Consider the following 12,713-nt stretch of genomic DNA (forward strand, 5'->3'; position numbering starts at 1 on the left):
GTGGGTGAGAGTTTGCGTGCTAATATAGGCGAACCTTGGGGGAAAGACCATGCATGTGTCAGATTCTTGATTCTTCAGGAGGAAGGTCAACTTTGGCCCATATGTATCTTTCTCCTACCGCCTTCTTACCCTTGGGGCCTTGAGAAGAAATTAAAGTCACAAGCAGAGTCCTCTACATTCTCAAGGCTGTAGATAAAAAGGAAGGCTTTCTGTACCTTGATAGGAAAGTCCTAGAATTTTGCTGCCCTTCAGAGGAAAGAGTGCTACATTCCCATCACTCTCTCCAGGACTGCCAGTAAAGGCCCCTCTGCTGGTGGACGTCTGACTTAAGGGGGCCCACAGCCAGAGAGGGAAGGAACCAACAGATGAAGCCCTTAAAAAAACAGAGACTCTGGAGAAGACTATTAATAACCTGAATAAAAATTATCACACCTCCTAAGGAGAGCCAGACAGAGGCCAAAAAATAAATTTTAAACTGAAACATTATCTAGAATATAATTCAGTAGATGACTCGAAGTTTGGTCATGGCTGCGCATTTTGTCAAGCCTGACTTCCACGTCCCTGACTGCATATTTTCTCTACTGTCTAATCTCTTTTTGTTGCTCCTTATGTGATTTTTACGTCTAGTAAATTTCATTTTCTTGCCTGAGAATTTTCAGCTGTTTTTTTTTTTTTTTCTTTCTTCCATTGCTTTATCTTTTTAAAACTCTATTTTCAGGGAGGTGATATTTTTTTGAATGTTTTGGTTTTATGCTGAATTTTTGTTTGTTGCTAATTATCACTTGTCCCAATTTTAAGAAATGCCAGCAGTCCAGACATTAACTAGGGACTTCTCACTTTTTGCTTATGATATTGTAGAACTGGTAGGTTTGTGTATTCCTTTTGCTGTGGATCCAGATATAGTTGTGGCTATGGTCACTGGAAATGCTTGGCAAAGAAGGGGAAAGAAAACAGTTCAGAAAGGTCGGCTGTGTTCCAGCACCGTGCAGGGCACTTTACGTACTCTTTCTTTTAATCCTTGACAGCAAGTCAAAACATTAAACAGGAATCCCTCTTTATTTATTTATTAAAAAAAAGTTTTTTTTTCTCTTTAATTCAAGCTTTTTCCATTGTTATGATGGTGGCCACTTCCTTCCCTAATACAGACAAACTACTTCCCCCTCTCCTAATGGATGAAATATTTATATAGAATATTTTTATCAAGACTTTGATCCTTAAAAAACAAACTGTAGATCAGACATTCTCCAATACTCTAAAGGTATTACCAGTTCCTTGCATGGGAGCGTAGATAACATGTGAGCAGAGAATTTGGTCAATAACATGACATCCAGATACTTCAAGAAGAGTGTCAGAGACCTCGAGTAGGAAAATAGCAGAGAATAAGGAAGACAGGGGGACTGAATATGAAACATTCCATAATTTTGTCCTGAACTAACTGGGTGTTGAGCATGTGTAAATGGTGGGATGGAGGTTTCTACCAATGGGTAAATTTTCTTCTGATTACCAGTTCTGCTTGACGGAGGGAAATAGGTTATAGACACTGTGAGAATAGGGAAGGCTAGGTGAGAAACAGACAGGTGAGGAGGATGCTGGCTGCATGAATGTACCCAGAACGGCCTGTGTGTCACCAGACAGTGGTCACAGGTGACAGAGTGGGCGGGTCCTGCGAGGCATTCCCTGGAACTCTATCCCCTCCTTATCCCTGTGCTGTCCTATCACCAGTTTGTCTTTTTCTTGTTCCTGTTCCCTTCAGCTCGACTGAATCACCCTGGGTCCAGATAATCATTAAATGTGATCTTTGGGGATCATAGACTGGATTGTTTCTTGCAAATTAGATAATACTATTTTCCCCATTAAAATTAAAAAAATAATTTTCACAAATGATTTAAAGATTCCTTTTTAAGGGTATCCTTGATCAATCTAGCTAGAAATGCTGTCCTGTAGCTCTTGGTCGCTTTGCTGACAATGATTACATGCTGTCTAGTGCTTTGTTGGAGTTTTCCTACAACCACCAGACTAAACTTTTTGATTGCAGGGCCATGCCATAAATAAGCAAAGGGCACAATATATCATCAGTTGTGATAATGACTGAATGCTGCTTGACAAAAGGATTAAATACAAAAAAAAAAAGACAATTTTTTCAACTTTGTTCTTCCCCCAGCCAGTAAACTTATCTGTCTGTACCCTTCCTTATCCACTTTTCTTTTGCTCAGAGATAGAAATGTCCCTCCTCTGAAGTTCATTGTTGGCCTCTGTTACAGATTCCCACTTTTCCCACTCTCTGTTTTCCCCTTTTCTAGAATGTTTAGTCTTTCCATTCTTCATAGTTCTTGGACTTTTTTTTTCTCTTGACCCTTCACCTTCTCAACAGTCTCTCATCTTTAAAAAACATAATTAGAGAAGGAAACCCAAACAGACTTCCCTCTACAGCCCATTTAATGGACAAGAGGGGAATGGGGACTCATTATCATCATCCTGGCCCCAAACAAAGAAAGCAGATGTAAGACTGTGTCACTGTGGATGGGGAAAATGGAATGGTTGTAAGATAAGTTAAGCGATTTCCCTTTTCACTGGCAAGCAAATCTGATTACTCCGCTCTTTCCCTATTTCTTCATCCATTCTCATTGCTCCTCCACCTGCCCACTTTGTCTCTTTTGGCTTCACATCCAAGTTTATGAGAAAGTTTATTGCTGTCTCCCTTCCTACTGCCCATTTCCTCCTGTCCCCTTATTTATCCTGGGAGCCCCTGAGCACTGGCTTCTGTCACATCACTCTGGTAAGTTTCCTGTGGCTGCTTCCGTGTTTTCTTCGTTACAAGGCCAACAGACATTTTACAATGTCTTCTCTGTTTCATTTGACTCTGTTCTTCACCCCTAAATTTTGAGACTCTATCTTTAATTGATAAATAGATAAAGCTCCTTCTCCAGCTTCTCCTTCTACTTCTCTGGTTGTTCCTTCCCAGTCTCCTCTGGACTTTTCTCCCTCCCTCCACCCTGACTTTAAATTCTAGAGTTCCTCCAGGATTTCCCAATGTCCTTCTCAGCACAACCAAACGTCCTTGAGAGATCTTATCCTCTTATGTCTTCAAATATGTGTCCCATATGCTAATGACCCTCACATTTTTATTCCTAGTCTTGATCTTTTCCTGCCCTCTAGATCATCTATCCAACCTCTGTCATGGTCACTGACCTATAACAAACCCTAACAGAACTCACCTCCACTCTATCCTGCATCTTCCTGTACTTCCTACCTTGAGGCATCAAGTTGACTGAAGTGTCCATCCACATAGGGATCATTCTGGATTTACTTCTCTCCCCTGCCCCAAAGTTTGGTCTCTTCTCAAGCTCCACTTATGCACCGTGTTAGTGCCTTGGGCTCTTTGTCTCCATCCTCACTGCCACTGGCTTCATTCAGGCTCTTATGTAGTTGCTTTTGAACTATTGAAGAATCAAAAACCATTTCCCATAGTACATCAGAATGCCCGTTGTAGAATTTATTTCTGCCTTGGGTGAGGCCCTATGTCTCTAGAAGAACGACAAGCTCCAGGAGCTCTTTGTGGTCAGGTGCCCTGTCAGCTTCTCCTCACACTTACAACCTCTTCTGCCCTCTCCCGCTTTGAGCTCCAAGTGTGCCGAACACCTGCAATTGTCAGTCAGGCATCCTGACTTCTGTGAAATCTTCACCCTATCTTCGCTACCCATCTCGCCCCAGATTAGGTTAGGTGTCTCTTCTGGATTCCCTTAGCTCCTCGGGGGCGGGGGGGCTCTGTTTCTATTATTCTTACCAAACTGAACTGTAAATGCCCACTTTTATTCACTTTTTTTCTTTACTTACAAAGACCTTTCAGTGCTCTGAGAAAAGTGATTGTATCTCAGTATATCTCAAAGCTAGCACAATGACTTTTAAATGAATGGGGGAAACTCAGCAGAGGTTTGGTAGTAGAACATGACTAACATATTTAATTTAATTTAATTAAAATGTCAACGATTTTAATGTAATTATTTTAATCTAAATTCCCTTCTAATAATTTTTCATATGCAAACATCATTTTACTACGTGTGCCTTCATTTTACATAGTATGCCATTAATCTTAACATTATAGAATATTGATTCATGGTCTTCATAACTACTTAAACATGGAATGATGTTCCATTAAATTGATGTATTAACATTTATTTGCATGTTCTTCTGTTTCTGGCCACTTTAGATGTAAGCACTTCTTTTTATTTGTAAAGATAGTGATTCTGCAAATCTGACATGGCATTTCCTCCATTCACTATCAATTCGGTGCTTAGAGGAAAACTAGGATCTTACACGAGACGGGGACACTACAGTCTGGCCTTGATATACAGGACAATAACATACTCAAACATAATTTTCTCTTTTATGATTTCAATGTTCCTGTAATATTTGCTTTTCAGAGTTATTAAAATGAAAGTCATGTCAGAAACAAGGAATGAGTGCTGGCACATTATCTTAGCACTACTGAAGCATATATATTAAGATTGAACTCTGATAATCCTGTTTTGGTTGAAATCTGTGCTAAGTTTCAGCTTGGAACAAACTGGCAGGTTAGATTCTTAATTCATAACCTGAGCACATGCCTGTGATGGGTTGTTCTGTCCTCAGCTGCTCTGGGTTCGCTCCCACCGAAGCAGGTGCTAGTGGATAAATGCTGGTTGAGTGAGGGAGCTGCTGCTTTGCCCCAGAAAGGAGGTATAAGGCCATGTTATGGACAGAATGTTTGTGTCTCCTGAGAATTCATATGTTGAAACCCTCCCCCTAATGGGATGATGTTAGGAGGTAAGGCCTTCGGAAGGCAATTAGGCTTAGATGAGGTCATGAGAATGGATCCACCATGATGGGATCGGTGCCGTTATGGAAAAGAGACTAACACCCTCTCAGATATGTGAACACACAGGGAAAGGGTGGCTGTCTGCAAATCTTTCACCAGAATCCTAATTAATCAGTACCTTGCACTGCTCAGTCTCCCGAACTGTAAAAAACAAGTATCTGTCATTTAAGCCAATAGTCTAACTTAATTTTTTATAGCAGCCAGGCTGACTAAGACAGACCATATGACCTGGAAGAAGATGGTTCCAGGCATTTGGGGCATAAAAGATGTGCAAGACTTCAAGGCTTCCTTTATATTTTTTATAATATAGATTCCCCACTTTTCATCGTTCAATAAGCTTCAATATATTGGCAACTTTCTTAAATGCAGAGTTCCCCAAGCATGTTATTCCAGATAAGGCCTGGTTAGCATTGAGAAGTGGGTCTGTTCCCTTCTGCATTCTGATACTCAACGTCTATTAATAGAGCCAAACCTTGCATTTTTGTTTCTTTTTAGTAACTTCATCATTATTCAAAAATTCAGTTCAACAGTCATTTGTGATAAGTAACGTTAACTCTGTCCTTTTCAAGGCAATGTCCTTAGCTTTTAAAATTTGGAGAAAAAGGCACAAATCTGCTGGTTAGGAATGGGTATTTTAGGTGCCATAGGAAAGGGAAAGGTATCCTGACACGGCAACGGCAGAGTTTCTCTTGGATAGACAGGATTTCACCCCTCAACTCACTCCAGATGCTTCGTTTACTCAGCCTAGGCATGCAGCCAACCTTGATTAGCACCACTTGACCTCATGTCGCTCCTGTCATTCTTTGTTAGAGAAAACCTCATCCACCTGTAGCAATCGCATGCCCAGATGACAATGAAATGTTCATTGCTTGTTTGTTCAGTAATTAATTAATTAATTCTTTCTGGTAGTTTTGAGTTTCCAATGAATGTCCAACACTTTGGGAAATATGCAGGAGTACATGACATGCCCTCTTCCAATTAAATTGCATATTATAAAGTTATAAGTGGAACATCATCAAATGTCAAAGTATCTTTTGGGGGGTAGCTAAATTTGAGTTTCACGACAAACATTATTCTTGCTTACCAATATTCCTAGTTCCCCTTACTTCCTGACCCCCTAGAGGATCACATGCCCCTGACCTTTAAAGTCAGACATGGCCAAGTGTCTTCTTTTGGCAACAAAGTGTGAGCACAGTGATATATGTCATTTCTAGAAAAGAAATCATATAAGAGTAGTGTGGTGTCAACCCTGTGGCAGAAAACAGTTAAAGGTTCTTGTTGAGGGGATGGCATCATGAGTTGGTCAAGTCCACAGCATCCTGGTTCACTGAATATTACAGTGAGCAGAACCCCAGTATGACTACTATTGAACAAATAGCCTGCATAAGATTCACCATAGTAGGTGCTCACTAAATATTTTTGGGCAAAGCCATGTCAGCATGCATAAATATCTCTTAAGGTAACTGTCTTAGCTTGAGGTGTTACAACAACAATACCATAGACTGGGTGGCTTATAAACAACAGAAATTTACTTCTCACAGTTCTGGAGACTGAGAGTCCATGATCAGGTCACCAACATGATCAGGTTCTAGTGAGGGCCCTCTTCAAAATTGCAGATAGATGATTTCCCATTGTATTTTCACATGACAGAGAGCAAAGCAGTGAAAAAAAAACCTCTCTTGTGACTCTTATAAGGGCACGAATCCCATTCATGGGGTTTCCAATATCATGAACTTACTGAATCCTAATCAATCCCTGAAGGTCACTCCTCCTAATACCATCACATTTGGGGATAGTGTTCAACATAGGAATTTTTGGAAAACACAAGCATTCAGTCAGTAATAGTAATGATGTGCATGTGTGTGTGTGTGTGTGTGTGTGTGTGTGTGTATAAAGAGAATACTAAAGTCTTGGCCCCAGTATTGGCAGAAGCTATGTTTCTATTATATAGGGATAACATTCTAACATTTATCTCAGGATCTTTCTCTAGGAAAATTAAGTACAGGTTTGAGAAAATACTAATGTTTTAACCCAAAGTATACATTCTTAAAGTCAATTTTCTTCTTGCTTATGTAGATTACTCCTACATGAGATAGATATGAATTTATCTTATTTTGCTTCAATTTTCTTAGATCAAAATGTTTATCCTTTAAAATTATTTTAGAGACTAAAATGGATCTTTTTATTCTTTAATATGTATTGCCCTACTAAGAATTTTATATGATGTGTTGATTAAAGCTATGCCTAAAATGTATATTTTTAGACATTTTGAATAAATAAGGATGTATTTCACATGAAAGAAGTCACAGAATCCCAAAAGTAGAAGAGAACCCAGACACTGTGTATTTTGTTTCCTCTTTGCATAGGGATAGAGAAGCCAAAGTCAGAGACGGTGGCAGAAGGATTTTATCTTCCAGAAACATGCTGTTTTGGACCACAGAAATATTTAATGAGGTATATTTTCTATTAAAATGAAAGGCTTTACAATCATCCTAGGAGATATATTTTAGTAGGTTAGAGTGATGCTGTCCATTTTGGATTTTAGATAATAGTGATCAGAAACACTTTAATTGCCATTTTAAAATATACTACCTCCAGTGATAGAGAGAAAGTGGGGGATTTTTCTGCTGCTTCTTTAGTGATGGGTTGATCAAAGGTATAACTTTTATCAGGTGGATAAATGGTTTGTAAGTGACTAATGTGGGCTTGCCTATCTAGCAAAAAGTAAAAAAAAAAAAAAAAAAAAAAGCAAACATCATTTCTCCTTTTAATTTGTTACCATTTTAGCAAATGACCATGAGTGTGATGCATCTGTATTGGTTTTAATAATGCCAGCTAATTCTCACCATGTCACTAATTTCAGGTCACCCTGGGACTGTCCTTGTCAGAAAAGTGGAAAGTTCCTGGCCGGAAATATCAGAATCGGTGTCTCCAACAATGCCAAGCATGGAGCAGGTTCTAAGAAAGTACTTGTTGGAATGATCATAGGAGTTTGTCTTTAAAGCTTGTCATATGGGAAAATAATGGTGTGTTGAATGCAAACTTATTTGCAAAGTTCTAGGCTGTGGAGGGATAAACACTGTAGTGCACGAGCATATAGAATATTAAGGGAAGCAGACTCTTGTACTTGGAAGGCAGGATGCAGTGGAATAGAAGCAAGAGTGACAGTTGGAGGAATTTATTGTTGTATTGTATAAATTACCTTAATTCTGCAATTAGCAGGTGAGTGGGTGATCCCCTTTTTTTCCTCTTAATTTGATTGACAGGTTTTTCCTTGAGTGTAGCTGAGTAAGCATTATTTCTAAATGTACTAGAAGAAAGTAAAACTCTTTCCCCTTTTCATGGGTGTCAATAAAAAACTATTTTGTGAATCCCGAGAACTAGACTGTTGGAATAAAATAAAGATTGTATAAAGAGCACGTTGATAAAGTCATCAACACTTTTGTTCTCTTCCACGTTTGCACTGAATATCAATTATTTTCATCAATTTCTCATACACACTGAAATGAAATATGAATAGAAAGGCCAGGTCCATTTTGTTTGCCATTGTTTAAATAGGACCCTACTTAGTGCTTGTGTATCATCTCTTCATTTGAGTATCAACTTAAAGTCTTTTACTGTCTTTGATAAAGCATTGTCAAGAGTCTGACATTAAATATACTTGATATATAAGTATTTCTGCAGTTAATTTGTGTGCACAGGAGAAAACAAAGCATAAAGGCTTATTAAAACATTTCTCTGAAATAAAAGACATTCATAAGAAAATCGTTCTATTTTTTTTGCCGACATCACAGAATTCCATAGCTATACCTGTTTCACACAAAGAGCTGTACCTAACCATACTCTACCATGTGTATGTCACTATGCAAATTTACTTATGACACATAGAAGTCATGTATAATAGTTGCTAGTTTTGTGTTAGGCAAAATGGCACGTTCCGAAAGACACAGAAATTGAACTGACACAAGCCATTGAGCTTATTGAAGGACTGTAGATGCTTTATTGATCTCTTCTTCCACATTTAGAAACACAACAAATACTGCTTTAGGAAACATCTCTACAAAATCGTTCAAACAGAGAATCACGGGGTACTGAAAATCGCTTCAATTATGTTTAAGCGAGTAATTTTGCTGACCCATGCTGTATCTCTATACTGTCCATTTTTTAGTAAGTAAAAATGATTTTATTAAGGCAAAGTGAATAGTTACATCAAAAATCATTATGCACAATCTTTTAATAAATTCTCACAAGTATATAGCAGACATCATTAATAGCTCCAAAATTGTAAGGCAAATCTATTAGCATGCAAACACTTCCATGTACTTATAAGTCTAATAAAATATACTAGATAGCTTTTCTAAATTTTTAATAATCACATGGGTGAGAGAAATTGGAGTAAGAAGTAACATTTATACAGTAAGTTTAAAAGACCCTTTAAATAATGGATATCTATCTTTTTATGTTATCTCTGAAGCTTTGGGTTATTGTAGATTGTTCACTATGATATAACAAATACATACATATGTATATAAAATATTCAGGGTTGGCTTTTTTTCATCCTATAGACTGAACATTCTCTCTCAGTAAGAACTGTCAACACTACAACTTCTTTGTACCCTTGGCATCTTATGCATTCCTTACGCATAACATTCATTGTTTTTGCCTTGAAAATTTCCCATTACTCACATCTTTCATATCCAATCAGCAGAGAGTATTTTCAGCCCAAGTGGTGCTGACAACCCAAGTTGCATGACCATTAGGCAAAGTGGGCTGGTTTTTACGTTTTGTGAGCTAAGTGTTAATGCCTTAATATCAAGCACCTCCTGGGTTCAAAATCTATCGCCACTCTGCCCTCCACCTCGCCTCCACACCCCTACAGCGTTTTCTATTCTTGCTACTAAATTGCTCCAGATTTCTTCTGGTTTTCCTTCATAAACAAGAGAGGTGAGGGCTGTATTTTTGTTTTAGCGGCTGCCCTAGGGAGAACCTCGATTCTGCCGCTCATAAATGACACAACTCTGCTTGATAAACACGATCCCTTCCAGGTGCAGGAGGATGCTTTCTAAAAAAACAAAGCAACCAACTTTCTCCTTTTATATCTTCTTCAAAAAGCCAGTTATGCCTTTCAGTGCATTCCCTGTAACCTGGTGGCCAGTAAGCTCTAGGAAGACAATGTCACCAAGCTGGTGAGAGAGACTGTGGCTGTAATAACACAAATTCTCTCCTGAAGCAGACTGAGTTCCCTACCTGAATGCATTTATCCAAAGGGCTCACAGGACAGGCATCTTATCCTGTGGTTTAAATCAGCATAATCATCTGACACGCTTTCTCTTTCTCTTTTTTTGTAGGGTGTTGAAAAATTGTAAGGATGTAAGAGTATGTTTATGTAGCTTTAACTAAGGCTCATGAAACAAGGAGTGGAGCAATTAATCATGACTGTAATGTGGTATGAAAGATTCTGTCTCGTATCTGCAGCCAGGGCGCCTGGGTTCCAGTGCTGGCTTTGTGTGACTTCGCTTATGCCAACTCACCTCAGGACACCAGGATGCTCTCTCTCCCTCACATGAACCTCGGAATTTGTCCCCCTTGACTACTCTATAATCTGGTCCAAGAGATCTCAAAGGTAGTATATGGATCCCTGTGGGATTCTCAACACTCTTTTGGGAGGACTGAAAGGTCAAAAACTACTTTCATAATAATAGCAAAATAGATTTAATATGTCTTTTTCACTGAAGGTGTAAAAGCAATGGAGTGGGAAACTGGTGGGACCTTAGCATGATTCAAGGCGGTGGCACAAAACTCGACTGCAGTCATTCCCTTCTTCACCACCATACACTTGCAGGATTAAAAAAAAAAATTAATTTCACTTGAGAATGTCTTGGACAAAGCTGGAAAATTATTAAGTTTATTAAATCTACTCTTGAGTACATGTCTTTTTAATATGCCGGTGATGATGTGTGATGGTTTCCGAAGGAAAAACACTTATGCAATTGTTTGAGTTACGAGCTGAACTGGTTGCTTTTTCATGGAATACTCATTCTACCTTAAAAAACAGCCAACAGACAAACTCTGATTTTCAGACTTGGATATTCGGCAGACATTTTTGTGAAAAAAGAATTAGGTGAGCCTGCCACTTCAAGGTAAACAAAAGACAATATTTGTAGCTGAGATAAAATTGGAGATTTCAAATGAAGAAAAATATTTCAAAAAACCAGTTTTCACCCCTGTTTAACAGCTTTGCAATATGTAAAGACTAATCTGATAAAATTGATGATTGTTATGGATGAATGTTTGTGGGCTCCAAGAGTCATATGTTGAAGACTTAACCCTCCCAGTGTGATGGTACTTAGAGGTGGGGCTTTTGTGAGGTGATTTGGTTTAGATGAAGCTTGGATGAGGTATGGGGATGGGGCTTCTATGATGGGGTTAGAGCCTTTGGAAGAAGAGAAAGAGAGATCAGACTGTGCTCTGGATGGTGAAAAAGTGAGGAAAATCACAGGTGATGGGGGATGGAGAAGAGGCTGCTGACCTGACTAGAGAACTCAGGGTAACCTATATTGTTAGAGAAGTATTTTCACATGTGAACCATGAGGCTCTGCCTCTGATGAAAGATCAGCCTTGATTGGTACCTGAATTATCTGGGCAAAATAGAAGGTCAGTTGAGTCTGATGCTTTTGATCCAAGCCAAAAGCAAAGTGAGTGACAAAGACAGAGACACTGAGGCTATTATTTGAAGGACTGTAGACCTCTCTGTCTCTCTCCCCCTCTCTTTCCCTCTCTCTCTGTCATTTTGGTGAGGACACAGTGAGAAGGATGCTGTTGGCAAGCCAGCAAGAATGTTCTCATCTGGAACCAAATTAATTGGCACTTTGATCTTGGACTTCCCAGCCTCCATAACTGTGAGAAGTAAATGTCTGTGGTTTAAGCCACTCAATCTTTTATATTTTGTTACAGCAGCCTGCGCTGACTGAGATAGTGGTGATATTAATGAATGTGATTTTTGGTAGTGTATCGTAAAATAAGAGTGTAGAGGGTTCCCTGGGCCTACAGGTGTAGTAACTGTTAATGTAGCCAATCCTGTGGGTTCACCTTTTCTTTGTTCTGTCACCTTGGCTCCTTCAGAGTCACCTGGGCAACACTTCACAGTGACTTTTGCTGCCAAGGCCTGACAGGACTGGCCTGAGTCCAGGACATAAATTCATCTCCTACACTCCCCAAAGTATGAGGTCTAGAGTTCTGATGTGATGTTAATCTCTTAGAATCTTCACTCTACCAGAGCACATTACAGTGTATATATCAAGGAAGGACAACCACCTTTCATGCTCCAAAGCAGATACCCTGCTTCTCAGGTGGACTTTGGTGAAAACAGCTTCTCTTGTTTCTGCCTGAAGTGCTCTCCTAAAGCCTCAGTCAGGAGCTCTTGCAACTGATTGTGGAGCAGTTCTGGTTTTCTATACTTTTTTTTTTCTCTGGTGCTGACCCCAAACAAAACCCAAACCGACCAAATATAACACAACAAAGCATCATGTCAAACGAATGGCCCTGACTCCTCCTACCGGTTGGTCAGACAAGCCCAGCCCTGTCTGAATGGTAGTTGAAGTTCAGACTGGATACCTTGCTATTGTAATCTTTTTACCGAGTGGATGTTGAGATACAAATAGAAAATAAACTTCATTTTTCCTGCCACTAACCTTTTTATTCGGACTGTGGAATAGTCCTCTCTTTGCCCCTAGATGACTCTCAGATGTGCCTCAGAGTTTTATTCAATTACACTTCTTAATAAAAAGCTCAAATAAAACTCCAGAGAACAGTCTCACTCCAGTCATTAAAACATCTAGACCAGAGTAATAATCAAATT

General features: G+C 39.1%; 1 long non-coding RNA gene across 1 annotated transcript in view; it reads left to right on the forward strand.

Annotated features, from left to right (window-relative positions):
* LOC145722461 (uncharacterized) overlaps nucleotides 1-8,569 on the forward strand; it is a 69,453-nt gene extending 60,884 nt beyond the window's left edge. The window contains exons 2-3 of the long non-coding RNA XR_014146765.1: nucleotides 7,222-7,309; nucleotides 7,719-8,569. This is a non-coding gene — a long non-coding RNA (uncharacterized LOC145722461). The remainder of the gene's footprint in view (nucleotides 1-7,221; nucleotides 7,310-7,718) is intronic.
* Nucleotides 8,570-12,713: the final 4,144 nt, after the last annotated feature.

Source organism: Leptonychotes weddellii, chromosome 7 (genome assembly GCF_054177405.1).
Source record: "Leptonychotes weddellii isolate Sample4059 chromosome 7, ASM5417740v2, whole genome shotgun sequence".
In the NCBI taxonomy this organism is placed as follows: Eukaryota; Metazoa; Chordata; class Mammalia; order Carnivora; family Phocidae; genus Leptonychotes; species Leptonychotes weddellii.